The sequence below is a fragment of the Lactuca serriola genome, chromosome 9 (assembly GCF_051521515.1).
Source record: "Lactuca serriola cultivar US96UC23 chromosome 9, Lser_US96UC23_V15, whole genome shotgun sequence".
Lineage (NCBI taxonomy): Eukaryota > Viridiplantae > Streptophyta > Magnoliopsida > Asterales > Asteraceae > Lactuca > Lactuca serriola.
The window spans coordinates 98,930,829-98,958,804 of NC_136416.1; the positions used below are offsets into that span (position 1 = coordinate 98,930,829).

Consider the following 27,976-nt stretch of genomic DNA (forward strand, 5'->3'; position numbering starts at 1 on the left):
TCATTGACAAGCTGATTGTATTCTTTCTGTGTTTTAACAATCTTTGATGTGCTTGAGTGAGTGAATGGGCCTGAAGTAATTGCTTCCAAGATTAAATACCCATTGTCCTCCGATCCAATCACGTAGTCTTCAACGTGATGCGTCCATACTTCCTAGTGTTGCGTATACAAGATCGGTATTCTTGTTGTAGACCTTATGCTGTTGGAGATATTGATCGGATTGGTTTGTGAATCGTCCATACACATTGTGAATACTTTTGATCGATAACCTGTAAAAGATCAGACTTGTAATTTTTTGTTAGGGTTAGATTAACAATTAATGAGATAAGCCAATAAAGAGTGACGGGTCAATAAATATCAATCAATGCGGAATTAAAACCCTATGAACTTCTTCGACAGAAGAGGTGTGTATGGATTACACAGTCTCCTGCTCTGATACCAATTGATGAGTTTAAAAACTCTTAGATCGATTAGATCTTTCACAAGTACGATAAAAGTAATAAAACAGTTTAAGATCAATACGAGTATGAACACTCAACAGAATCAAACTTATGCTTATGATTCAAAACTGAGTCACGCCTCAGCAGAGCTCGATGAAGAACTTCCGCTGTAGAGGCGAGCTAGAGTTTACAAACGATGTGAAATAAAACAATGAAAGCGATAACATCTAATTCTGCATGCATGCAACTTATATACTAAACCCTAATACAAAATAATGCACGGCTGGACAGGCCCAATACCGACATTCAAACTAGGCTATGGAACGAGCCCATGACGCAACTCAATAAACCCAACAAACACATTTCCAATCATACTCATTTCACAACTCCCAATCCTTATCACAAGTGTAAGAATATCAAATTCTTGCCACTTATAGAATATGTTATATTCTAACATTTTATGCAATGATTCTTTCTTAATGTCAATGCACTAAAGTCACAAAGACTATTGCCAATGAAATTACAAAGTCCTCTATTGGAGATTGTTGCAAGACAATTCCATAGATATGAAGTCTCATATTCAAGTTACATTCCTTTGAATATCCTTCTGCATAAAAGTTTCTAATCTAGTCATATTGATTCTTAAGGTCCAACTCCCAATATGGAAACATTTCCACATTTTCCATATGACACCTCATTATCAAATCTTGTAATAATAATGTCAGTATGGTCCATCTACTACTATACTTCCAACTATTCACAAGCAACCAATCCTTGGTGAACCTTAAATTGTCCTTTGATAGTTGTTTAATAAACATAGTCATGTCCGGTTTTAGTCCTTTTTCCCTCTTAATGCTTTAGGCATTTGGAAAATTTTAGAACAATCAATTATTACAGCATATGCAATTGATCCTATACTCGAAGCGTATGGAACACGAAACATAATGTCTTACATAAATGCATGATACTTTATCAGTCTTTTGCCATAATATTTCTATTTGCCATGTTCTCAAAAATCGAATTAAGAAAAGGGATGTCGTAATCATAATCGAATTTTGAGAATGCAATTCATATATTTGACTAAATTTGATTAAAATTTCTCGATCTAAGCTCCTAGATTTCGAAACGAAGTACAATATTCTCTCCCTTAATTATAGCAAAACAACTTTTCAATCCTTGCAATTTTGCAAATTTAAAACACTTGTTTTCTATAATTAATATTGCTAACTTGCAACTTACCATAATTATCATGCTCCCACTAACATGATGATTATATTCATACCAGCATAACACTTATGCTCCCACTAACTTTGACATGTATTCAGAAAACAATTGAACTTCTAGAAAACAATGCTTATTAAGTTTCTTAAGTTCATATTTCTAATACTAAGACGCTTAGATAAGACTTTATCTAAGCTTCTCAACCTCATACACCTTTTCTTAGATAACTCATGTTTGTGTATAAACGATTCTAGAACTTATAGCAATAAGTCTAAAATGTTCGAATCCATTTGCCATTTCCCACAATTCAAACTATGAAGAGGGATGCCATAATCATAGTTGAATTTGAGAAACCCAAATTACATAATGCTATCTTCAAAATCTCTCTTAGTGAAAGCGTTTCCTCACAATCATTTTCATGAAGGAGAGAAACCTTATAACACTTAGATTTTATTGTGTATGTCCCTTATCCATGTGAATTTGTTATAACCATAATCACAAGATAATGTTAGTGAGAAATCCAAACTCTTACGGACATAACATGTTCATTCTTAATTTCTTGCCATTAAGGGTCCCACCATTGCTTCCAGGTTATTAAGCAGTCCACCCCTTCATTTCAATGTACTTTCCATTGAACAAGGTGCCTTGCCCCTATGCAATCCATTGAGAACTCATAAAACTCATATGCATAGTTGACCAAACTGGAATGGCACAGAAACAAAAATTTGTCAAACACGATAGGTTAGAAACCTCAAGTCGTGTGCTAGTGTTTAATAATAGGTTTACTCTTGATTAGTTCTTGAACCTATTCAAGATCATTTAGACTCCCACTGACCTCTTGACATATAAGATTCTCTTGTCAAAAAAACATTCTTTGACAAAACAAATATTCAAGAGTTAGTGTGTGTCTTTATCAAGACAAAACCTACACACAATTTGGTATTAGTTGGTCTTTGTCTTCTTCAAGACATCACAACTTCAAATGTCTAGGAATAAGAATACTTTCTCTATTCCACATTAAGGTGTCATAAACCTACTTACGGTGTGCGACTCGATTTCACAATCTTAACTTTATTATTCGATATTGGAACGAAGTACGATTCATCTCAAAGTCTTAACCACTATGGCAATTCTTGATCCCTCTTCTTAGCCAAACTAGTGCACTAAGGTGTCCTTAGAGGATGAATTATAATATGGTTCTTTACAATTTACCAAGACGATCATAAAACTTGATACAAAAGCACTCTCCTTTCTTCTTAGATTGGATAAACTTCTTATCTTTCTGCCTAATTGATTCTTCTTATTCGTTCTGCTATTATTGAGACATTTCAATAATTCAGAATTATACTTAATCTTGTAACAATAACCATATTTACTAAACTTTTATTAAATCATGACGAAAAATATTGTTGTTATTTGTGGTGGACTTGACTAGTGCACAACATTGTGTACCAGCTCTCCTAGTCCTTCACTTGACTCTTTGTCATGGAATTAGCCTTAAAATTTCTAAGTACCAAGACTTCCATACATCACATGAATCAAATCATATGATTCCAAGCTTCTGTCCAATTGAAGCTTGGGTGATGGGAATCTTTCCTTAATAAGAAAATTTAATACTTCCATAAATAATTTATCTAAGAATTACATCCACTTGTTGTAGAAATACTCAAAAATCAATTTTGTTTATAACGATTCCATTGCAAGGATATAAGTAAATAAATAAGTCAAACCAAAATTTATTTTATTCATAAAAGCAGCGGAAAACTTGTCCTTACAATCAAAATCAAATGAAAAACTATGTAACTAAATATTCCTAACAAATCTATCATAACTTTCTAAGCTCAAAATCTGATCTTCGAATCCATACGATCGTAATCTATTTCTTCGCGATCAAACTTATGTTGCTTCTTCCATCAAGCTTCCTCTCCTTTCTTCGATCCTGCAAAACATCCAAATGTAATCTTATCACATAATGTATCAAGAATCAATGAATAGGAACTCAATAAAGTTAGATGGTGGATTTTTTTTAACCTGAAGTAGAGCCATACTTCTTGACTCTCACATCTCTTAGATTCTTTAGGTCCTTTGGGCAGCTTTGTATCCAATGCCCCTTCTCTTGGCAGCAGAAACAGGTGGGTTCTTCTGGAATGTCCACGGAAGCATGGTTGGTTGAATTACCAGACAAATATGCTCCATTACTTTGCCAAATCATTTTTGGTTCAGCAGCAATAAGCATGTAACATAAGTCAATGAGGGTCGCATCAAGATCCATCATATAATACTCTCTTTTGAACTTATTATATGATTCAAGGAGTGACTGAAGAACCCAGTCCACAATAAACTTATTGGGGAAAGACGCACCCAACATAATCAACCTATCAATTTGTGTTTTCATCCCCAGGATGTGAGCCCACACGAGTTTACCATCTTCATGTTTCATCACCAATAGGGCTTCGGTGATCTTGAACCTTTCAAGTCTTCATTCTTGTGGTTCAGGGAGAACAACGGGAGGAGGAGGAGGAAGTGAAATCAAGCTAGTCCACATTGATCCTTCACTTTAGAACAAGCTTTCACTTTCAACAGGAACACCTTTTCCTTGGGATTCGGGAAGACCATGGTTAGAATCAGACATCTACAAAATGCGAGAAATTTCAAGTTAGTTGATTGAATCCTTAATGAAAACATCCAAATGAGACATTAAGGCTAGGATCCAACACAACATCCTACAAATTGGAAGAGGGATGCCATAATCCAACTTGCTGAACATATGAAGGTAAGTGAATGACGATTCACTAATTTCCCACCATGAAAAACGAAAGGAAATTTAGGTTTTAGATGTATTGAGAACTCCTAGATCTTTTGAGATTCATTGAACTTTTCAATTGCATGTTTAAATCTCGATATGCCCCTTGATTTGTGATTGGGATGCCGAGGATCACAAAACAGGGTGTGAATAACCATGCAAATACACATGGTGCCCCCAATGTTACAGTCACCTATTCGATGTGTCGGTTAACCACACACGCTCCATCGGACTATGACAAACATCGATTCACCCTTTATTCCCTTTGCTTAGAACCCAATTAGTGTGTCGGTTAACCACACACACTCCACTAACGTCTTAGCAAGGGTACAAAGTGTAATTTCATGGAATTGCATCAATTCACTTTTTCCTAAAGTAACTAAGATTTGGAATTTTTGTAAAACATTTAGCTACTTTATTTTTCATTATACATTTAATGAGGAGAGGGTTTACCCTATCCTACCCGTTCGGCTAACGACCCTCCACCAATCAAGGAAGCGGTGGGTGAGAGTGGACACCCATTAAATGGCCATTTTATAGGCCATAACCTTATACCCCCCTTATAGATCGGCTTCATGAATGAGGCCTACTAACGATAAGACTAGCATTTAAGTTATACATATATAATATTAGACTTTTAATGTTATACATAGTATAAGGGTGTATTTTACACTTTTAAAATACTAGGTGGTTTAATTTTATAAATTACACTTTTAATTAAATGTAAAGCATAGCATTATGGATTTATTAACTCTCTCTTAATTATACACTTAATCAATTTAATAAAACTAAAAGGGTGAAATTTGAACTTTTCAAAACTAGGTTTTTAGAATTCAGGCTTTCAAAATTAAACTTTTAATCAAACAAATTAAATTCCAAAACTTGAGGGCAAGTTTTGAAAATTTTCAAAACAGTTAGGTTTTAATTATATTTAAAATTTTTGAAAAATCAAACCTTTTAATTTTTAAAATCTTAAATATTAAAACATTGATTTAATAATTATCCAAAAAATTAAACAATTAATTTGAATTATTAAATCTTGGAAGATATCTATTAAATTAAACAATTAATTTAACCTAATCCCTTAAATCCCCTAAAATTCGAAATTATGGGATGGGATAATTCAAAATCTTTAATTACCAAATTTAAACACTTAAAAGATAATTACAAGATATGGCATTTATCCAAATCCCTAAAAATAGGATCTTATCTTGGGGAAGGAGGCAAATTTCGAAATTCAAGGGTTGGATAACCTTAGAATTCGAAAACTTGGTGGCTAAGGAAAGGGTTTGGGAAACCTTAACCAATTTCGAAATCTTGGAGGCTAAGGAAAGGGTTTGGGAAACCCTAACTAAATTTCGCAAATTAGGGTTCAAGAACCCTAATTTCGAAAATTCATGCCTCCTTGGGTTTATTGGCCATAAACCCTAATTTGTCAAGTTCATACATTTGTATAATGCTAATTGAAAACAAAAACAATGGCTCTGATACCACTGATGGGTTTTATACAAGCAATCCTATGTGTGCATGCAACCCTAGAGTTGGATCTATGTTATCACTATTAGTTATACAACATTATGAACACTTGAAGAACCCTAAAAGGATTCTAGGAATTTTTAAATCAACAAGGAAAGATGAAATACATACCTCTTGTTGTTATATTGTAATAAAAACTAAATCTTGAATCTTCTTGTCTTCGAAAGCAAGTACCACAAGTGTAATACCTCTAATGGCTCACAAACACCAAGAGCAAATGCAGAGACAAGAGAGAGAGAGAGAGAGGAGAGGTATGAAATTCGGCCCTAGGAACCCTTGGGAAGGCATGGACGAATTTCATGTGCCAAGGGGTGTTTATATAGGTGTAAGGATTAGGGTTTCAATCCTTATCCTTATCTGGTTGCTTGCCCACCAAGCAGCCCAAAAGATAACCCTAGAAACCTTATCATGGATGAATTCTAAGGCCTTATCACCTTGAATTCATCCACCCTATCCCATAGGGCATCCATTGCCCTACTTTGCAACTATCACATAATTACAGTTCAACCTCTAGTTTAATTAATTACTTTTGATCACATAATTAATTCTTAATTAATTATTGACCAATATTAATTAAAAAAATATGATTTCTCTTTTAATATATTATTTTTATAATATATTAATAAACCATAATTACCTCTTTCTTTATTATTTCTCCAGTCAAGTTGCTTTGGTGAAGGCAACCCAAAAGGACCATGCACAATCGGGTCAAGTACCTACCAAATATGGTTACGGGCTTAGACACTAACCCAACATAATTATTGTAGTTGCTTGGTGTATGCATCACGGCTGTACATAATTAAGATCTTATAGCCTGAGAATGTTTGGTTTGGCCTTATTTCTTGTTCTTGTTTGATGAAGGGCTTAGTGTAGGATCAGGTATTCGAAAGTCTATGGGGTCCAGCGTTATGTATGACTAGCATACACTAGTGCTGCAGGGTTGGTGGAAGTTTCATGGATAAGTTGTGTGAGGCCGGTATGTTAGTTATGAGATAGTTAGCCTTCCTCTAGAAGTGAGGATTGAGCGACCATCATGTATATGTACATTGTTAGGGTGTTGTGGTGATACTTGAGACAAATATGGGTAAGTGTGGAAGGTAGTATGGGCCCGTACTACTGAAAGCACAGGACCCATACACATAGCAAGGAAGTCATAACCCCTAGGGTTTAGTTGGGAGTTGGTTCCTTGTTATTCGTTTGGATTATATGATATATTCCTAGTGTATTTTCAGTATGGTGGTTACGAGGCGTTTTGTGACTGGATCCGGGGAGGTATCAGGGCAGGGCGATCAGGAGGCCCTGAAGGCGCCCGAGAGTATCAGCCAGGGTGGGCTAATGTTGACAGAGGACCATGTCAGGGAGATCATCTGCGAGGAGGTGTTCAAGATTGTTCGTGGTAAGATTTCGGAGATGCTTGGGTCTATTAATATCGCTAAGATGGAGTATTTTGATAACAGATATGCAGCCATTGTTGAGACGGCTGCCGTAACAGTTACAACGGCTATAACAACGGCAGGGGGAGGAGCTGGCCGAGCTTTTTAGTATCGGGACTTCGATAAAATGAAGCTCCCGACCTTCGATGGGACTCAGGATCCAATCATAGCCATGAGGTGGCTGTCTGACATGGAGGGACGTTTCTTTACGTGCTCATGTCCTACTGACCAGAAGGTCAGATGTACCTTGAACTTGCTAAGGTCTGGGGAAAGGACTGGTGGAGATTGATGACTGGGTCGTATACGGATGACCAGAGAGCTGCTGTAACTTGGGAGCAGTTCATAGATATGTTCCACGCTTGCTATATCCCACGGATCGAGTGCGAGCGATTATCATAGGAGTTCTTGGATTTGAGACAGGGTATGGACTCGGTGACGGAGATCACCCACTTGTTTACCGAGAGGGTGATGTTTTCCCCTGAGTTTGCTTCGGAGCAGGGACAGATGACATGTTATCTGAGCATGCTCAATACGGACATCTGTTAGTTTGTTTCCACCCAGCGATGTGATACACTGTTGGAGTTACAGGAGGCCGTTAGGTGGCGTGAGTTAGAGATTGAGCTGCAGTTGAGGGAGCAGCGGCAGGCCCTGATACAGTCATATTCGGCGTCGAAGTGGTCTAAGACCGCAGATACTAGATCTGGGGGACGTCCAGGCCGCACTTGTGGGAAGTGCGGAAAGGCTCATTCAGGGATTTACCGATCAGGGAGTGGGTGCCACAAATGTGGGAAGCAGGGCCATCTGGCCAGGGATTGCAGGCAGTAGACTCCAACTCCCGGAGTTAGACTTTGTTACCATTGTGAGCAGGTGAGCCATATGAAGGCCCAGTGTCCCCTACTAGCCGCCAAGCCAGCATAGGCTCCCGCACCGACTACACTGAGGATTACAGACAGGAGGCACAAAGGCTCAGGGACGTGCCTTCCAGCTCATAGCAGAGGAGGTCAGGGCAGCACCAGATGTGGTTGTTGGTATGTTTCTATCCCTTATCTTACTAATTATATATGTTTTATGCTTATCTATTTGTACCTGTGATTAGGTATGTTTTTAGTGAACTCCTTTCCTGCATTGGTTTTATTTGACTTGGGGGCAAGTCGGTCATTTGTATCTCAGACGTTTAGTAGGGAGTTCGATTTATCAATAAGAGATGTAAAGTGTACGAAGATCTCCGAGGTGTCTTTCCCAATAGATTTGATTCTGATCCCCATAGGAGATGTGTTTGTGATCGTGGGTATGGACTATCTTAGTCGCTTTGGTACCATGATCGACTACGAGGGTCAGCGAGTTGTGGTTCAAACCTCAAGTGGGGGAGAACTAATTGTCTATGGTGAGGGTACCGGCCTACGATCAGGGTTTTGTTTAGCTGTCAGGGCTTGGCAGTACATTTCAGCACATATGTGTGGGTTATCTAGCGTATGTGGTAGATAGGCGGGTCAGAGATCAGATTACAGTATCGACCTAGTGCCAGGTGTGGCTCCCATCGCCAAGGCGTCGTACCATTTGGCCCTATCAGAGATGCAGGAGTTGTCATCACAACTACAGGAACTGTTGGGCAAACAGTTCATCCGTCCAAGCAGTACCCTATGGGGAGCGCCGATACTCTTCATCAGGAAGAAGGATGGTTCACACCAGATGTGCATTGATTACCGAGAGTTGAACAAGTTGACGGTGAAGAACCATTTATCCACTCCTAAGGATAGATGATCTTTTCGATCAGTTGCAGGGTGCATCTTGGTTCTTTAACATAGACCTGAGGTCCAGTTACCATCAGGTTAGGGTTAGGGAGGAGGACGTGGAGAGGACCGCGTTCCGGACTCGTTATGGACATTACGAGTTCGTGGTGATGCCGTTTGGGCTCACAAACATTCCTACAGTGTTTATGGACCTGATGAATCGGGTCTGCAGGCCGATGCTCGATCGCTCGATCATAGTGTTCATAGATGATATCTTGGTATACTCCAAGACCCATGAGCAGCATGAGGAGAATCTACGGGAGTTATTGGGAGTCTTGAGGCGAGAACGACTATATGCCAAGTTCTCGAAGTGTGAGTTTTGGTTACGAGAGGTTTGGTTCCTAGGACATCTCGTAAACCAGGAGGGGATTTTGGTCGATCCGGCCAAAATCGAGGCGGTGATGCAGTGGAAGGTTTCGAAATTTCCCTCAGACATTAGGAGCTTTCTGGGATTGGCAGGGTATAACCAGAGATTCATACAGGATTTCTCCAAGATTGCAATACCCCTTACTCATCCGACGAGGAAGGGGTGGATTTCCGGTGGGGACCCAAGCAGCAGAGGGCGTCTGAGACCCTCCGACAGCGACTATGCGAGGCTACAGTCTTGACTCTCCCAGTGGGAGTTGAGGATTTTTTAGTGCTCTGTGATACATCCATCACGGGACTGGGGGCGGTCCTCATGCAGAGAGGACGAGTGATAGCCTACGCATCACGGCAGCTGAAGCTACATGAGACAAGATACCCTACTCATGATCTGGAGTTGGGAGCGGTGGTATTCGCTCTCAAGATTTGGAGACATTACCTTTATGGGGTCCGTTGTACCATATACACAGATCACAAATGCCTGAGACACATCATGGATCAGCCGAAGTTGAACATAAGACATCGCAGGTGGCTGGATGTAGTCAAGGACTACAACTGTGAGATCCTTTACCACCCGGGTAAAGCAAATGTGGTTACGGACACGCTAAGCCGCAAGTCGGCTGGGTCTTCCACTCTAGAAATATGTATGAGGATATCAGTAGATTATCCACTTTTGGACTTGATCAGGGAAGCCCATACAGAGGGTATGCGTCGGAAGAATTAGAAGCTGGAGAGGATTAGAGGTGAGAACACCCAGTATATGTGGGATAGCCACAGATAATTGACCCGTTGCGTTCGGTTCTGGGTTTCGATGTCTGGTACCGTCAGGTAGACTATATTGGAGGAGGCTCATAAGTCTTGTTTCTCTATTCACCCGCGGGGCCACCAAGACGTACCGGGACTTGCGATTGAGTTACTGGTGGTCCTGAATGAAGCGATAAATCGCTTAGTATGTCGAGAGGTGGTTGACCTGCATGATGGTCAAGGCTGAGCACCAGAGGCCACATGGAAAATTGCAGCCTCTGGAGATTCCCATGTGGAAATGGGAGCAGATCACTGTGGACTTCATCATCAAGCTACCGAGAAGGGCGAAGGAGTTCGACGCTATTTGGGTCATCGTGGGTCGATTGACCAAGAGTGCTCATTTCTTGGCCTTTCGGGAGAGTTCGTCGGCCGAGAAGCTGGCCGACTTGTATATACGTGAGATGGTCGCTCGCCATGGGTTCCAGTCTCTATCATCTCAGACCGTGATGTTTGGTTTACCTCCCGGTTTTGGCAGAAGTTCCACGAGGAACTGGGTACACGACTGTACTTCTGTACACCATATCATCAACAAACCGACGGTCAGAGCGAGCGGACAATAATGACCCTTGAGGACATGTTGAGGGCTTGTGTCATCGACTTCGGTCGGAGTTGGGATTCCTACCTACCCCTTGCAGAGTTTGCCTACAACAACAACTATCATTCCAGTATTGGTGCCCCACCTTTTAAGCTATTGTACGGGTGGAGATGTCGCACTCCGGTCTGTTAGGGTGAGGTTAGCCATAGAGTGATGGGGCGGATAGAGGTAGTCTTGCAAACTACTAAGAAGATTTAACATATTAGACAGTGACTACAGACCGCTTAGAGTCAGCAGAAGAGTTACGCCTACAGATGTCGATCTGAGTTGGAGTTTCAGGTCGGTGACATGGTACTCCTAAAGGTCTTAGCCTATAATGGTGTGATCCACTTCACGAAGAGGGGAAATTGGGTCCCCGATATATCGGGCCGTCCAAGATCATTGTTATGGTTGGCAAGGTGGCATACAGATTAGATCTTCCAGAGGAGCTTAGTCAGATCCATAGCACTTTCCATGTTTCACAGTTGCGAAGTGCGTTATGTACGAGGGGGAAGTAGTGTCACTAGATGATCTTCAGGTTGATGAGCACCTGAATTACATGGAGAGGCTCGTGGGCATTATGAAGAGGAAGGTGAAGGTTCTGCGGAACAAGGAGATACCTTTGGTAAAGGTACAGTGGCAGCACCGTAGAGGGTCTGAGTAGACATGGGAGTTGGAGGCTGAGATACGGGAGTACTATCCGGAGATGTTCACCGCAGCGAACATCAAGGACGAAGTCTAGTTCAAATGGAAGAGAACTGTAATGCCTCGACTCTAAATTATTAATTTTACAGCTTTATTTTCATATTGAAAGGTCTACCCGACGAGTTGGAGGCCCTGAACTGTCGAGTAGGAACGTTTTTAGCCACGAGTTTATGTGACCAACTCAACGATTCGGAGGGCACGACTCGACGAGTTAGAGCTGGTGGATGAAACCCTAATTTCCAGGGTATTGCACCCTATTTAAAGGGTCATTAGCCTCCCTTAGCCTCCCCTTACAGCCCTTGTGAGTCCAGAAACCCTAATACGTGTGTGTGCTCCATTCTTGTGTGATTTTCAAGCTTGGAAGGTGATTTGCAAGAAGAAGGCTTGAAGTATAAGAGAAGTTGTGCAAGAGGAGCTAGTAAATCTGACTTTTCGGCTTCTTGGCATCAGTTTGTAGGTATCAAGTCTTTACCTTGACCTTCCCTCTTTCTAGATCTCTTTATGATTGATAATTAGGGATTTTCTAGTGTATATATTAGCCATTTTGGGTACAGGCTAGGATCTGAAGTTGGAACTTCAGATCTGAGCTAATCTTGGTCTCTAGTCTCCAACTTTAGCAAGCAAGAACCTTCCCTTTTGAGTTAAAACCAATTACAAGTTTGGATTTGACATACTAAGCCTTTAGAGCCTTGCATGCACATAAAGTTTGCAACTTTACGTGATAAACATGCCTTGAGAAGCTTGATCTGCAATATGGAGCCTTGGAGTGGCTTAAAAAGAATCTGAATGGAGAAAGGACCAAAGGGACTCGACAAGTTGCACGGTCAACTCGGCGAGTCCAATGAAGTTTGTCGTGCAAGGATTTCTACATGGACTCAGAGAGTCAGTAGGATGACTCGATGACCCAGATACGGTTTTCCCGAAATTTGGATATGCATGGACTCGGTAAATTGCAGGGAAACTCGACGAGTCAACGGGGGATTTCACAACTTCTTGAGTTCCTAAAGGACTCAACGAGTCGGTGAACTGTACTCGACGAGTCGGGTCAACATGGACTGTTGACCTTGACCATTGACTTGGACCTTGACTAAGGGTTGACTAGTTGACTTCTGGGGTGTTTTGATAAATTGCAAATTTATAAATATGGTCCTATGGTAAATATAGGCGGTGGAGTACGTGGCCGTGATTTGAGAATTGAGCTTATCACTTCAGTTCGAAAGTTTTGAGGTGAGTTTTCCTCCTTATACTCAAGGGTCTAAGGCACCAGGCTGGCCCTTTTGGATTCTTATCCTGATATGTCATGTGCTTGAGTATTTTATGATTTGTTAGATCAGTATCATGGTATATAGGATGGCATATGTTGTTATGATCCGTTAGATCAGTATCTTAGTAGGTAGGATCTTATATGCGGTTATGATCTGGTAGATCGGTTTGTTTGTCTATAGACTGTTATGTGGTTATCTGTTATATGTGCACATGTTTGATTGGTGGTTGTGGCTTATCTGCTTTGTGCAAAAGCCAATAGACCTGGGCATTCCAACCTGATGGTTGTGGGTCGTGAGTATTCCATCCCGAGGATGATTGAACTCGTAATATGTGGGCATTCCAACCTGTTGGTTGTGGGCCTTGGGTATTCTATCCCGAGGATGATTGGACCCATAGTATGTTGGCATGCCAACCAGATGGTTGAGGGCTTGGGGTAATCCAACCTGATGGTTGACTGGACCCATAGTATGTTGTTTGTGATTATATGTATATTGTTGTGTGTATGGGTATTTTGGGGGAACTCACTAAGCTTCGGGCTTACAGTTTCAGTTTTGGTTTTAGGTGCATCAGATTATCGCGGGAAGGAAAAGGCGTGATCGTACAGCTCCTCATATTTATGACTTGTTTATGGGAAACTCTGATATTAAATCATTTTGAAAACATATTTGTAATAATTATCGGTTTTTGAATATTTTAAAAAGGTTTAAATTTTGCATGATTTTTATGGATTTTATATGAGCTTTTGGTCATTTTAGTGCATAAATTTTAGATCTTGAAAGTTTGTGACCTTGTTATGGATAAAGTTGGAAACTTTATCCATCTAAACATCATATTAATTCAGATCTGAAGGTTGGAGACTTGGACTTAATGGATTAAGTTGAGAAAGATGCACTTTTGGTCCTTTTTATACTTAAAGACTAGATATTGGTTGTTTGGACCATCTTAATGGGTAAAGTTGGAAACTTTATCCATTATGGAGCTATTAGGAACCATAAAAATGTGATATTGGTCCTTCTATCCCTTCCATCCAAGATTTGTGATGTCTTAATCGATTAATAAGTTAGGGTTTTTGCATTTGGACCTTTTCTAGTCATGGAAAGTCATAAAGGTGGAAAATTTATGACTTAATTTGATGCTTTGAGTCTAGATCTGAGCTCTGGAAAAAAGATCTTAAGGGATTAACTTTGCTAACTCCCCCTTCTCAACCCGTAACATGTCCGTGTAAGACCAAGCTCATGAGGTTATTATCTCAAGTCAGAACAAGTTGATAGGATCCCCCAATTATAGCTCGATGCGCTGCTTCAATGGCTCGATATGAAAGATGACTAGCTCTCAAAATTTTGCGTGATGTCATCTAGACGAAAATCTTATCAGTTGGAACAAAGTTAAGGCATACCTTAATGCCCGTCATCGTAAAGTAGTCCCCACGAAGCTTTAGGGAAGAAGGGTAGTCTTGTGTATAAGCATGGCATTTCTAGTTAAGTGCTTAATGATGGAGTAGGATCAGGTCGTGTACGTTGGGTGTACTTAGCATCCGTGGACTTCGACTTTTGTTGACTTATGTTGACCATTGACTTTTGACCAAGTTTTATCGTGAGTCAAACTTGAGGATTTTGGGATATTAATTAAGATTCTATCTGGTTCTGGTGTTAACAGATTCGCGGGTGCAAGCAATATAGAAACGGACCGTATCATAGTGTTTTGGAGTTCTTCGATTCAGATGAGTTTTTCCTCACTGTACATATGGCTCGAAGCCACCAATGTTAGCCCTCTAGGTTATGTATCCTGGTATATATATTGTTGTTATTTTGTGGCACTCTGTTCGATCTGTACCCTGGTATATAGGATGTTGTTGTGCTATAGTGATCTACTATATCGGGGTATATATCCTTATATGATAGGATGTTGTAGTACCGGTATACTGGTTATCATCTAGTGGAGTGTCCTAGGAGATGTATGTAGTCATGTAGGATAACCTGAAAATTGTTGATTAATGCTTTCTTACTTGTTCCTTGTTTGCTTGTGGCTCTAGAGTATGATCATATGTTTGGGTGGCTATCTCACCTCTAGTTACTTATGGTTATGCATTTCATGGAGGTTAGTTGGTGGTGGCACAGTGTGTTGTGAGAGGAATAGTAGGTGGTAGTGACATGTATGATTGATGTTTACCTGTATTACATGCCTACTTATTTAACCCCCATATTTTTTTCACACCAGGTATACCCCAAACTACATTCCATAATTATAAAAAAATTTCAAAACATTTTGGTATACACTGGCATACTGGAGCACAAGAAGCTATCAAAAGGATCATGTTGGCAGCAAGCACATTATCGAATCAAGCGTTACAATCTTTAACTTGCAAAACATTCACAAACAAACAACGTAAACCTCACGGCTTAGTGAATAACAACTACAATAAGATAAACATATAATCTAAATAACAAATAATCCATCAGGCAAATATATTCACATTATCTCCTAAGAGATCTAACAGAAACCTTGTTTGCATAATAATCCCATGCTTAGTAAATCACAAGCCCAAACTTGTCAAATGATACTATCTCTAACCCGAGATAAATATAAACCAATATATCAATATTTCATTATAACCAATTTAGCTAATCAAATAGTATATCTCCATTCTGAGATAGCATAGTTAATAATTATACCATCCTGAGGTACTATATAATGTCATAATAATCACCAATACACGCATACAAAAATATGTATGTACCAGCAACAACGCAATTTAGAGTAGTGTTACTCACCTGATCACTTGGTTGACACACTACTTTAGCCCTTGACATATACAGCCTTCCCGACTGTTACATACCGGTACCTACCAAAAATTTCCAAGTTCCTTAGAACCTGTTATAATTTACCCTTAACTACACCATGTGACTATTAGTCACCAAGCTCATTAAATACAATAATACAACAATATTAGGCTTAACCCTATAAGCCAATAACCAAATCTAACCTATCAGAACATTTGAGTAAATTAGGTTTTCTAACCATGACAATCCCAACTAACTATCTTACGGTGAGATTTACTTACAAATCTCACCAACAGGTCTGTAATAGCACCATATCACGGATATGAGTATATATATATAAATAATATATACTCAAATTTATCAAATCCCAACAATAATTATGTATAAAACAATCACATAATGACGGGGTAAATTATACCTTCACGAGCCTTGTATCTCCTGTATATCAGCATATACCACTTATACAACCTTCCTGTAACTGATTCCCGGTAGTGCTTCACTTAAGTGCACTAGAAATTTCCAAATGTCACTAAAAAACTCGTTTTTATCCTCTATGAGCTCTCACTTCGTGAGTAGTGTCTAGACATGGTCCTGCCACACGTCACACTCTCCTGCCACATGTCTTGTCGATTCATAGCATCTCACATCGTGAGAATTAATTGATCACGTCGTGCGAGTCAAATGTCATGTCGTGAAAATCATGTTTCATGTCGTGGTGGTCAAAGGTTGACCTTTGACTTGACTTCCATTGACTTTCTCTTAATGACATCCTACTTTCATGTCAACTTCAAATAGCCATAACTTTCTCATACGGACTCCGTTTTCAACAAATTTTTTATCCACAGAATCCTCATCACACGAACTACAACATTCTTCAATAATATTTTAATAATTAACATTTCTAAAAGTTAACCCTTTCTAGGGGTTATCTCACCTACCCCTTTCATAACACTTGTTACGAAAACCCGGGTGTTATAAGTCTTCCCTCCTTCAAAAATTCCATCCCTGAAATATCCTAGAATCTCGTGCTATAATCAATAATTCCATTAAGTTATAGTCCTTCCAAGCAGAACTGTTGAATCACATCCTCCGCCGCGACTGCATAAACATGCATGGTTGTACATTATACTATCACAATTTACTATTATTTTCTTAGCATAAATGCCCCATATATTACACTACAAATACACATATATCTTTATCAACAATGATCACCATTTTTAATACAAAGTGGTTATGAGCTATCAATTACCATCAATTTTTTACATCTCATTTTAAACTTCCTTTTTATTATTAACACTTTTCCTCGAGCCTCACAATCGACAACATTTCTTCGTGAGAAGTTCATCACACATAAAAATCTCAAATAATAAGGATATGAACACATTCACTATCTGTAAATAACTATACTTAATCATAAATTTTATTTACTATCATCGTATTCTTTGCAACAAATAGTACTCACTTACTACTTATTTCTATTTACCATTATCAACTATCACCAGGTACTCGATTTACGACTCCTTCCAAGTCACGAGTAGTTCACTATTACTAAGTCAATAACGCACCATGATATCCAATCCAAGATCATACATACCATTAATTATCAATTATTACCGAATATCATATCGGTGAATACCAGATTTCCACATCTCATTACTCAAATGAATTTATTACATCAAAATTTCTCGAATTCACCCAATCCATTATGGTCTTTAATACCAAAATGTAAATTAGATACACAGTAAATCCACCCATACTTGTATCTTATATCCATACAATAAGTCAATCAAACACCTATTCCTCAGTATCTTCACACTATGAAGATGCCATTTCTTTCTCACCCCAACAATCTCTTACTATGTTGTTAATATGTCACATTTTAAAGTCAACCTTTCTGGCATCATGTCAACTAGTGACATTACTAATTCATCCTTATTCTCATGCTATCTCTGATACCATCTTGTAACGCCCATATTTTTTGCACACCAGGTATACCCCAAAATACATTCCATAATTATAAAAAAGTTTCAAAACATTTAGGTATACACTGGCACACTGGAGCACAAGAAGCTATTACAAGGATCGTGCTGGCAGCAAGCACAGGATCGAGTTGTGCATTAGAATCTTTAACCTACAAAACATTCACAAACAAACAACTTAAGCCTCATGACTTAGTGAATAACAACTACAATAACATAAACACATACTCCAAATAACAAATAATCCATCAGGAAAATATATTCACAATATCTCCTCAAAGATCTAAAAGAAACCTTTTTTTGCATAATAATCCCATGCTTAGTAAAGCACTAAGCCCAAACCTTTCAAATGATACTATCTCCAATCCGAGATAAATATAAACCAATATATAAATATTTCATTAAAATCAATTTAGGTAATCAAATAATATATCTCCAATTTGAGATAACATATTCAAATAATTATACCATCCTGAGGTACCAAATAATGTCATAATAATCACCAATACATACCAAAATATGCAGGTAGCAACAAAAACAGATGTTAGAGTAGTGTTACTCACCTGATCACTTAGTTGACACACTACTTCAGCCCTTGACCTATACAACCTTCCTGTCTGTCACATACTGGTACCTAACCAACAATTTCCAAGTTCCTTAGAACCTATTATAATTTACCCTTAACTACACCCTATGACTATTTGATACCAAGCTCATTAAATACTATAATATAACAATACTAGGCTTAACCACATAAGCCAATATCCAAATCTAACATATCGGTACATTTCAGTAAATTAAGGTTTATAACCCTGACAATCCCAACTAACTATCTTACCGTGAGAGTTACTTACAAATCTCACCAACAGGTCCGTAACAACACCATCTCACGTATAGGAGTATATATATATATATATATATATATATATATATATATATATATATATATATATATATATATATATAACATATACTCAAATCTATCAAATCCCAAAAATAATGATGTATAAAACAATTATATAGTAACGGGGTAAATTATACCTCCGTGAGTCTCGTATCTCCCGTATATCAGCATATACCACTTTAATAACCTTCCTGTAACTGATTCCTGGCAGTGCTTTGCTTACGTGTACCTAAACCTTCCAAGTGACACTAAAAAAACTCGTTTTTATAGGCTGCAAGCTCTCATATCATGAGCATTATAAGCTCACGTCGTGAGTAGTGTTTAGACATGGTCCTGCCACATGTCACACTCTCCCGCCACGTGTCTCGTCGATTTATCGCATCTTACGTTGTGAGAATTAATTTCTCACATCGTGAGAGTCAAATGTCACATCGTGACAATCATGTTTCACGTCTTGGTGGTCAAAGGTTTACCTTTGACTTGACTTCCATTTACTTTCTCATAATGGCATCCTACTTTCATCTCAAATTCAAATAGCCATAACTTTCCCATACGAACTCTGCTTTCAGCAAACTTTATATCCACAGAATCCTCATCACACGAACTACAACATTCTTCAATAATATTTTAAAAATTAACATTTCTAAAAATTAACCCTTTCTAGGGTTTATCTCACCCACCCATTTCATAAAACCTGTTATGAAAACTGGGTGTTACAACTTGATCCTTGATTTTTTATATGTCTACATCTGGTGGTAGTGGTTTGAGGTGGTCCTGATTTATGCGAAAGACAAGAAACCTAGGTGAAAGCCAGACATAAGTTGTAGGCACAAAGGGCAAACCAGACTTATGATGTGGGCTCGGGAGCAAACCAGACATTAGTTTTGTGCCTGAGAGGGAAACCAGACTTATGATGTGAGCTCGGGAGTAAGCCAAACATGAGTTGTGGGCCAGTAGGCAATCCAGGCTCATCCGGAGGACTCAGGGGTAATCCAGTCTGTTAGTTGTGGACCCGGTATGCATATTGTTATATATGTTAAACCATCATTTAGATCTATTAAACCATCATTTAGATCTCAAGATCTACTCCATTTTTCAGTTCGAATCTTTAGACCCTTTTTCGTTTTCAAGTTCAGATCTATAGATCTGTTTACCTCTTGAAGCTCAGATCTCAAGATCTTTTGAGTTTTTAACTTATCTGAACATTTATGAAGCTTGCAAAGACATTTTAGATTTATCAACGTTTTTAGCTTAGATCTCCAAATCTGTATGTTTTTGTTCACTTATTCACCTTTCAAGTTTGAAAACACCAATTCAGACCTGTTTTTACTTGTATTTTTGGGGAGAGAAGAGGTTCTTTCGACCATTTCTCCATCTTTGTTCATATTTTGGTGTTTATCCCAGCAACTTGAGAGGAGAAGAAATTTTTCATGATTTTTTACCTTATTTTCAGTTTATGTTACAAGGAAATCACCTTCAGTTTGATTTTCTTTGCAAAGCTCTTCTAAAGTTGTCTGTTTAGTTTTTTCTCTAAAAGCTTAGAGATAGAAAATGAAATTTTTTCCGGGTCTGCTGTGGCTCACATCTTGATAGCTTGTTGAGCAAGCTGAAGAAGAAAAGAAAGTTGATGAGAAAAAAACCCTTTCAGATTTGTTTTTGTTTATGTTTTGGTGTTTTTCAGCAAGTCTGAAAAGAAAAGAAATTTTTGTTGTTTATTGGGTAGAAGTTTGGGAAAAGAACAGAAGTTTTTATGAGTTCAACCTCATTCCAGCTTATCTTGATGGTTTGTTGAGAAAGATGTGGGGCAAATAAGCCTTTATAAGCTTTTGTTCTATTTTCAGTTCATGATTATCAAGAAAATATTTTAGTTCATAATCTTCTATGAACAAGACCTTCTCAAGTCTGCTTTGTTAATGCTTTAGGGTTTGTTTAGTAAGTTTCAAGAAAAAAGAAGCTTTTTATCCCATCTTAAGTTCGTATGTTATCAGAAAATCGAATTTTGTTGAAATTTCGTTGAGATTTTCTGCATAGAACTTTAATCTCTGGAACATTTATTTCTAACCATGGTTGGGATGCTTGTACGTTTTATCAAAATGTTTATTTGGTGTTTTCTTCAACTTCTGAGAATATATATGAAAAAAAAAAGAGAGGAAAGAGGTTTTTATGAGTTTTTGCCATCCATTTTTCTGTTCATATAATATTCAAGTTCATTTCAGAAATGGGTTTATGTGTACAAGTTCATTTAAGTTGTGAATCTCGTACATTCCAAGATCCATCATATAGTATTTTTACCTCAAAGTTTTACCTTACCCTTCTCAAAATATGTTGCTTAGTGAAAAGAGAGAGAGAGAGAGAGAGAGAGGGGGGGGTAGAGAGAAGTTCCATAAGAAAAGTAATACAAAAGGAACAAGAGGATGCATACAAAAATAAAAAAACAAGTGTATATGCGCAGGATTTATAGTTCATGTTTAACAAATATTACAACAAATCGTATTTGCTGTCAACTCGACAAACAAAAAAAAGGGGATGGGATAATATATACCGTGTATACAGTATACATCAGAAGACAAAAACCACAATGGTTCCCAGTATTCAGAGAAAGAGAAAGACAAAACACCCCAACATATATACATGGGACCCACTTGGTCCATCAGTTTTTGGAAGCAATCAACCAACATCGACATCAGATGGATATCGCCGTCAGCCACCATACATCACCACCAGCACCAAGATGGTTCTCTCCAGCTATGGATGACCATCTCAGATCTATCATCTGATCTAACTTAATCGTCGGAGTCCGCTCGCGGGGCACGGTCCCTGGGGCGGCTCTAACTCATCTCTCTGATTGTGACTAGCAGATCTCCGCCGCAGCAGAAGACCAGAAGACTCGCCGAAGGTCGATGTCACATCATTTGGCGCCATCTCGGATTCGAGCAAGTAGCAAAAGCCTCAGTTGGCCTCCAGCTCGATTTTGCCCAAATTTGTTCAGATCTGATGTGTTCTCATCTAAGATTTGTTCAGATCTGTTCATTTCTACGCATCATTTGTTCAGATCCGTTTGGATCATGCCAAGATCTTTTTAGATCTGTTTAACTATCGTTTAGATCTCTTGATCTGTCCACTTTTTCGTCCAGATCTTTAGATCTATGGAGTTTTTTGCTTAGATCATTAGATCTACTATGTTTTTGCTCAGATATCTAAATATGCCTTGTTTTAGTTTATTTGAGCAATTCTTAAGTTAAAGGATTTTATTAGATCCATCTTTTGGTTTATATTTTGATAGATTATTCAGAAAATCGGGGAGAAAAAAGGTTTTTATGAGTTTTTTCCCTATCTTTGTTCATATTTTCGAGTTTTATCTAGCAAAATGGAAAAACAAACAATATTTTGCAAGTTTTTACTTCTTTTGCTTGCTCATTTTTGAGAAAATCGGTCTTTGTTTCCCGATTTCTCATGTAGAACTTCACTCAAGTTGTTTATTTGATGCTTCCCCTAGAAGCTTAGAGATGGAAAACAAAAGATTTTCAGATCTGTTGAGGAAGCTGAAGAGTAAAAAAGGTTTAGTGAGGATAAAACTTTTTTAGATCCATTTCGTGTTTAGTTTAGATCTATGGATCTACATGATTTTATTCACTCAAATACTCCCCAAATCTGCAAAAACTTTCTTAGATCTGTTTTTTGTTTATATCTTAGGGGTTTGTTTCAGAAAAGAAAATGAAGTCTTATGTGCAGCACTTCACATCAGATCCATTTTTTTACTTATAATATGGAGTTTTGTTCAGCAAATCTAAAAAGTAGAGAAGTTTTGCCTCATTCTTAGTCCATATGTTACAGAAAAACGATTTTTGTAAAGAACTTCAATTCCTGAAACATTTATTTGTACATATAGATGTGTTGCTTGTACATTTTATGAAACTCTTCAGGTAAGAAAAGAGAGAAGAGGTTCTTTATGGGTTCTATACTTCTATCCCACTTTCAGTTTATATATTTCAAGAAAATCTTATTTAGTTTATGATTTTCTTTATATAAGTTTATCCAAATTATTTAAAAGCTAGCAGAAAGAGATCATTTAGTTATGAGCTTTCTCAAGTTGTTTGTATTTCCATCTGAATATGAGTTTTTACCATCCATTTCACTTCATATTAAAACTAATTTCAGTAATGATTTTTGGGATACAAATGTGTTTAAGTTGTAAACACAGCTGTGTTACTTGTACATTTCAAAACCCATCATATGGTATTTTTACATCAAAGATTTACCCTACCCGTCTCAAAATTTGCTGCTTAGTAAAAAGAAAAAGAGGGATAGAGAGAAGTTCTTCAAGAAAAGTGACTGTAAAATAAGAGATAGATACAAAAGCAAATAGCTCATAGTCACAACAACAAAAACCCGTTTATCCTTTTCACCAAAATACAGCCGAATATGCCTAAAAAATTAGACAAGTACTACCATTTTCACAGTTTACAGCTCTCTATCTTAACCAATTATATCTTAAAAAATATGTTTTTGAGAGTTTGTCCCTCTCTAGCCGACAGATAAAAATGAAAATAAAGAGGGGAGATAGTAGAGTCCCATATAGTACATACAAGACTTAACAGTTGGCAAAAAATAATAAGGGCCACAATGGGACCCACCTTGATCCAGCTCTCCTTGGAGGTCGAATGCATCTCTTTTGATGTACCAACACGCACTGAGCAACAACCCATCATCGGCAGCATCCCCGACAATCGACGATCATTTCCACAGCTAGCCAACCATCTCCAATTGCCAACCACCGGTCACCTTCAACGAGTGACGCAAGACAACAGCGCCATCGGACCACCACCCAGATCAAGGGCTCCTACTTTCACGATTCACTGCCGCCTGACGACCACCCCCACAGGGCCAACGTCGACATAACAAAAGCACCACAGGATCACCCACAGCAACGGCCCAGTAGCTCCAACCACCGTTCTCCTACATCAAAGTCTTCCCTTACTAGTCGCCAAAACCAGCAACTCAACAGATAGACAAAAAATTGACCTGACCTCCACCGGGAAATCGCGAATACTATTCCAATCTCCTTTTCTGGTCAATGAATCTCATTAGAAAATCGCCTACATCTGAAAACCATCTCCGATTGATAAACATACCATGGCCCCTGTGTAAACCACCTGTCAATGGCCATCTTCAAGAAACGAGTCAACAAACAATCATCACCACTAACGGAAAAACCAGCAGGTGATGAAGAGTTTTCAGTGCTGACCAAGCAGTGTCCATCGGTCCCTTTTCCTCGATCACCGGCGGTAAATAAAACAAGTATCACCACCAAGGCCTTCGTAGATCTTCAACCGCCGTGCCCCTGTATCCAATTAACCATCGCACCCGTCGGCCGGTCGAAGAACCTCAGTCGCTAAGAGCTGCTCCCTGTGCCAAATCACAGTCGCTATTTTCTCTTTGGGGGATCACCTGAAACGGATCGTGGAAGAAGGGAAAACGCAGTCGTTCATGTCAAATGGCAACCACACAAATGCCATCTGGGCTCCCACACATACAACATAAAAGAGAATTGGGCTTATGGTGCAAGTGGGCTCCTTACATTGGGCTTCTATATTACACTGGACTACATCAACATTAATTAAATGGGTTGTTCATTTAATCAAACTTAAACAGCCACTCAAGGTTCATTTGCTACAATACCGGAACAAAACCCAACTTCAAAAGACGAGTTGCATTCAAGAACACTCGACATTTTCCAAAAGAAAAAAAAATTGGACCGATTATCAGCGGGCTCCAACCATAATAGTGATTTTGAGTTTTAGTAAATCTGGACTTCATAAGTTGATATTTAATGGGCCAATTCTGCAAAGACTAAAATCAAATGTTTAATATTCCCACACCGCAAGCTCAATTCAACAGAATACGTTGCGACTCAAACTCTCTCGGCATTTTCAAAAAAGGAGGGAGAAGAGTAGTACGCTGCTACTACTACTCAGGAAGCATTTTGAAATAACCCCGGAAGGAAAACGATCAATTTATTACTTCAAGAAAAAAATACTAACTATTAAATTTGTTTGTGTTGTCTTTTCAGAAAGCCGCTCCAACGCCACGACACACAGAGTGCGCAATAGTAAACTCACGGATCAAAGCTCGATCCGTAAATCATTTACAGGGGACTTGCGAAGTGTGTACCGCTAACGAGTCACTCAAAGTTCCCATTCAGCCGGCACAGAAATATGACTCCCCACACGGTGTTGGCTGCGGGTCTCGTCCCCCTCACCGAGGTGCGCACGCGACGCTCAGAGCGTCTATTTCTATTAACAACTTTCAGCTGTGACTGGAACGCGGGAATCATGGACCAAGTGTGTTGTATCTATTTACAGACTTCGGAGCTCGACATCGGTCTTAGAGACCGTATGGCGAGGTTATGCTTCCTAGCTACCCCGGTCCGACATTTTATCGACATCAGTTTCGCGTAACACTCTTTAGCAGCCTCGGTCCGCATGATCACAACAATAGTTACGTTGCATCTCACCGATCGGATCACACTCCTCTAAATGAAGGAGTATCAAGTTAGCTCAAGCTTCAAAAGCAATGTTTGGCTCATCGCACAACCCCACGACTCTTGTGGGCGAGGTTCGGTAGTTTTCTCTATTATTTAATGTATTGGTGCTTTATCTAGTCCGATCCGATTGTCAGCAACCTAATCGCATCAGACTAGGTGGACTTGATGACGCACAGTTTATAGAGGTGTAAACGAGCCGAGCCGAGCCCGAGCCTAACCAAGCTCGAGCTCGGCTTATTTAATTTTGAAGAAGCTCGAGCTCGATTCGAGCCTTAAAATGAAGCTCGAGCTCTGCTCGTAAAAAATTTAGTGAGCTCGCGAGCCTAAACGAGCTTAAACGAGCCTATATATATATATATATATATATATATATATATATATACTCTCTCTCTCTCTCTCATATATATATATATATATATATATATATATATATATAGGCTCATTTAGGCTCGCGAGCCCACTAGCTGAAGCTCGGCTCGAGCTCGTTTAATTAACGAGCCTCATATTTGGGCTCGAGCTCGACTCGGGCTCGTTTAATTCGAGTAGCTCATGAGTAGCTCGGCTCACTTACACCCCTAACAGTTTACATGACTAAGTCCAGTTCGATGTCATTGATCGTGTACCAATAAAATCAGACTGGGGGGACTTGATGATATATAGTCCATTAGCATGGCCTAGACTGCTCTAGCGCACCAGCCTACCTGGTGCACTCATGTCAGCCTTGTTGGGGACTCCCTTACCAGCCTTGCTGGGGACTCTCCCATCTGCCCAGCCTGGGGCTCCCTTTCCAGCCTTGCTGGGGACTCTCCCGCCGGCCCGACCTGGCGCTCCCTTGACAACCTTTCCTGGTGCGCGCTCGCCAACCCCGTCCGACACCTTCGGATGGCCTTATCCAGCTCCTTTCTAGTTGGGCCTGAATTGGGCTGGCCCAAGGCCTGACCTAATTGTCCACTATAAAAAGAATAGTGCCTCCTCCATGAAGGGGGAATTTTCCACTAGACCTCTCCTCATGGCTCAGCCGCCACACTATACACCGGTTGGGTGGCTCAGCCGCCACTCGCCGCCGTCAGCTGCCATACACCACACCAGCACCAAGATGGTTCTCTTCAGCTATGGAGGACCATCTTAGATCTATCAGTTGATCTAACTTGATCGTCGGAGTCCGCTCCCAGGGCATAGTCCCTAGGGCGGCTCTAACGCATCTGTCTGATTGTGACTAGCAGATCTCCGCCGCTGCAGAAGACCAAAAGACTCGCCGGAGGTCGATGTCACATCAGTTTGTGTATGGTATTTTAGGGAAAACTCACTAAGATTTTTCTTTGGCCAGTTATTTATGTTTTCAGGTTTTATCGGTGATCATTGGAAGGTGAAGGCGGGATTGTACACACTCATCAGCAACATTGAGGATTCCGCATTTCTTATATTACTATGATTTTCAATAAATGTATTTTGGAATAAACAGTTTTCTCAATAATGGATTTATAATTAGGAAGTTTTACTATAATAAAAATGAAAATTTTTGGTTGTGAAAATGGAACGTTACAATGGGTGAGGGGAATAACATGTGAAACATTTTCTGAACACTCTGCCACAACTAACTCCGACATGCTCTCACTTTTCTTCCTTGATTAATGTTGAAGATCCCTAACAAATTTCTCATCACTCCCATTTTAGCCAAAATTGAACGGATTGATTGCTTTCCACCATAAGCCTTGTCTCTTTTGATGATGAACTTGTAACATCTCGACTCCCAGGTGTAACGTCCCAAATTCAAGGCCAAAAATTTCTTTTAAAAATATTACTAAATCATAGTGTAAAGTTATTCAAACATACAAAAAGGGTTTATATGACAAATCATAGTTTCATTTCCAAATCGCTTGTTTAATTATCAAAGTAAAACATCCCAGGTTAACTTATCATGGTGTGTGCACTACAACCCTACCGAGCTCCTTTTCTGAAAATCGGGTACCTGAAACCAAAAACTGAAACCGTAAGCACGAAGCTTAGTGAGTTCCCCAGATATCACATACAATACAAATTAATTGATCCATATATGCCATACCAAGCCAACATATCCATAATCAAGTAAGGTGTTATGCGCCAAACATAGTCTTGCTAAGGTGCTATGTGTCACGCATAGTCTTGCCATTATGCAACGGGCCGCACGTGGTCATCCTAGTCAAGCCTGGGGCCACTCCCTGGGTCTTACAGACAAAAGCCAAGGGCCACCCCCTCGTCTTTTATGCAAGTATCACAAAGACAACCGTACATACTACTCTACTTAGCTAAACAGCATACAGTGTGCCAGAAGCCACCTCCTGGTCTTTCATATATAATAGCATACAATGCGCCAGGAGCCACCTCCTGGTCTTTCATACATATTGCCTAGGAGCTGCCTCCTGGTCTTTCATGCATTTTCCCTAGGGCTAACCCCAGGGTCTTCCTATCATACATAATAACATATTGTATGCCAGGAGCCACCTCCTGGTCTTTCATGCATTTTGCCTAGGGCTAACCCCCGTGTCTTCCTATCATACATAAACTAAATGGGTCGGCATTGGTGCCTTAGACCCGTACAAATAGTGAGGAGACTCACCTCGCACTGCTGAACTTTGCTGATAATCCTTTGGCTGCTGACCAACAAACCTCTGAACCGCTGCTCCACTAGTTCCGCTAGCTACTAGTATCAACATAACACTTAGTTCCAATTGAACTCCAGAAATCAAACTAAGTCAACTTCGGTCAAAGTCAAAGTCTTGGTCAAAGTCAACCTTCCAAGTCAACCCTACTCGACGAGTCTGCCTACTGACTCGCCAAGTTCATACGCTCAGT

General features: G+C 39.3%; 1 long non-coding RNA gene across 1 annotated transcript; it reads right to left on the reverse strand.

Moving 5' to 3' along the window:
- Positions 1 to 22,970: 22,970 nt before the first annotated feature.
- Positions 22,971 to 24,101, reverse strand: LOC145075230 (uncharacterized). Its single transcript, XR_013692386.1, has 2 exons — positions 23,846 to 24,101; positions 22,971 to 23,753 (listed from the first exon to the last, which is right to left on the reverse strand). It is a non-coding gene; the product is annotated as an uncharacterized LOC145075230 (long non-coding RNA).
- Positions 24,102 to 27,976: the final 3,875 nt, after the last annotated feature.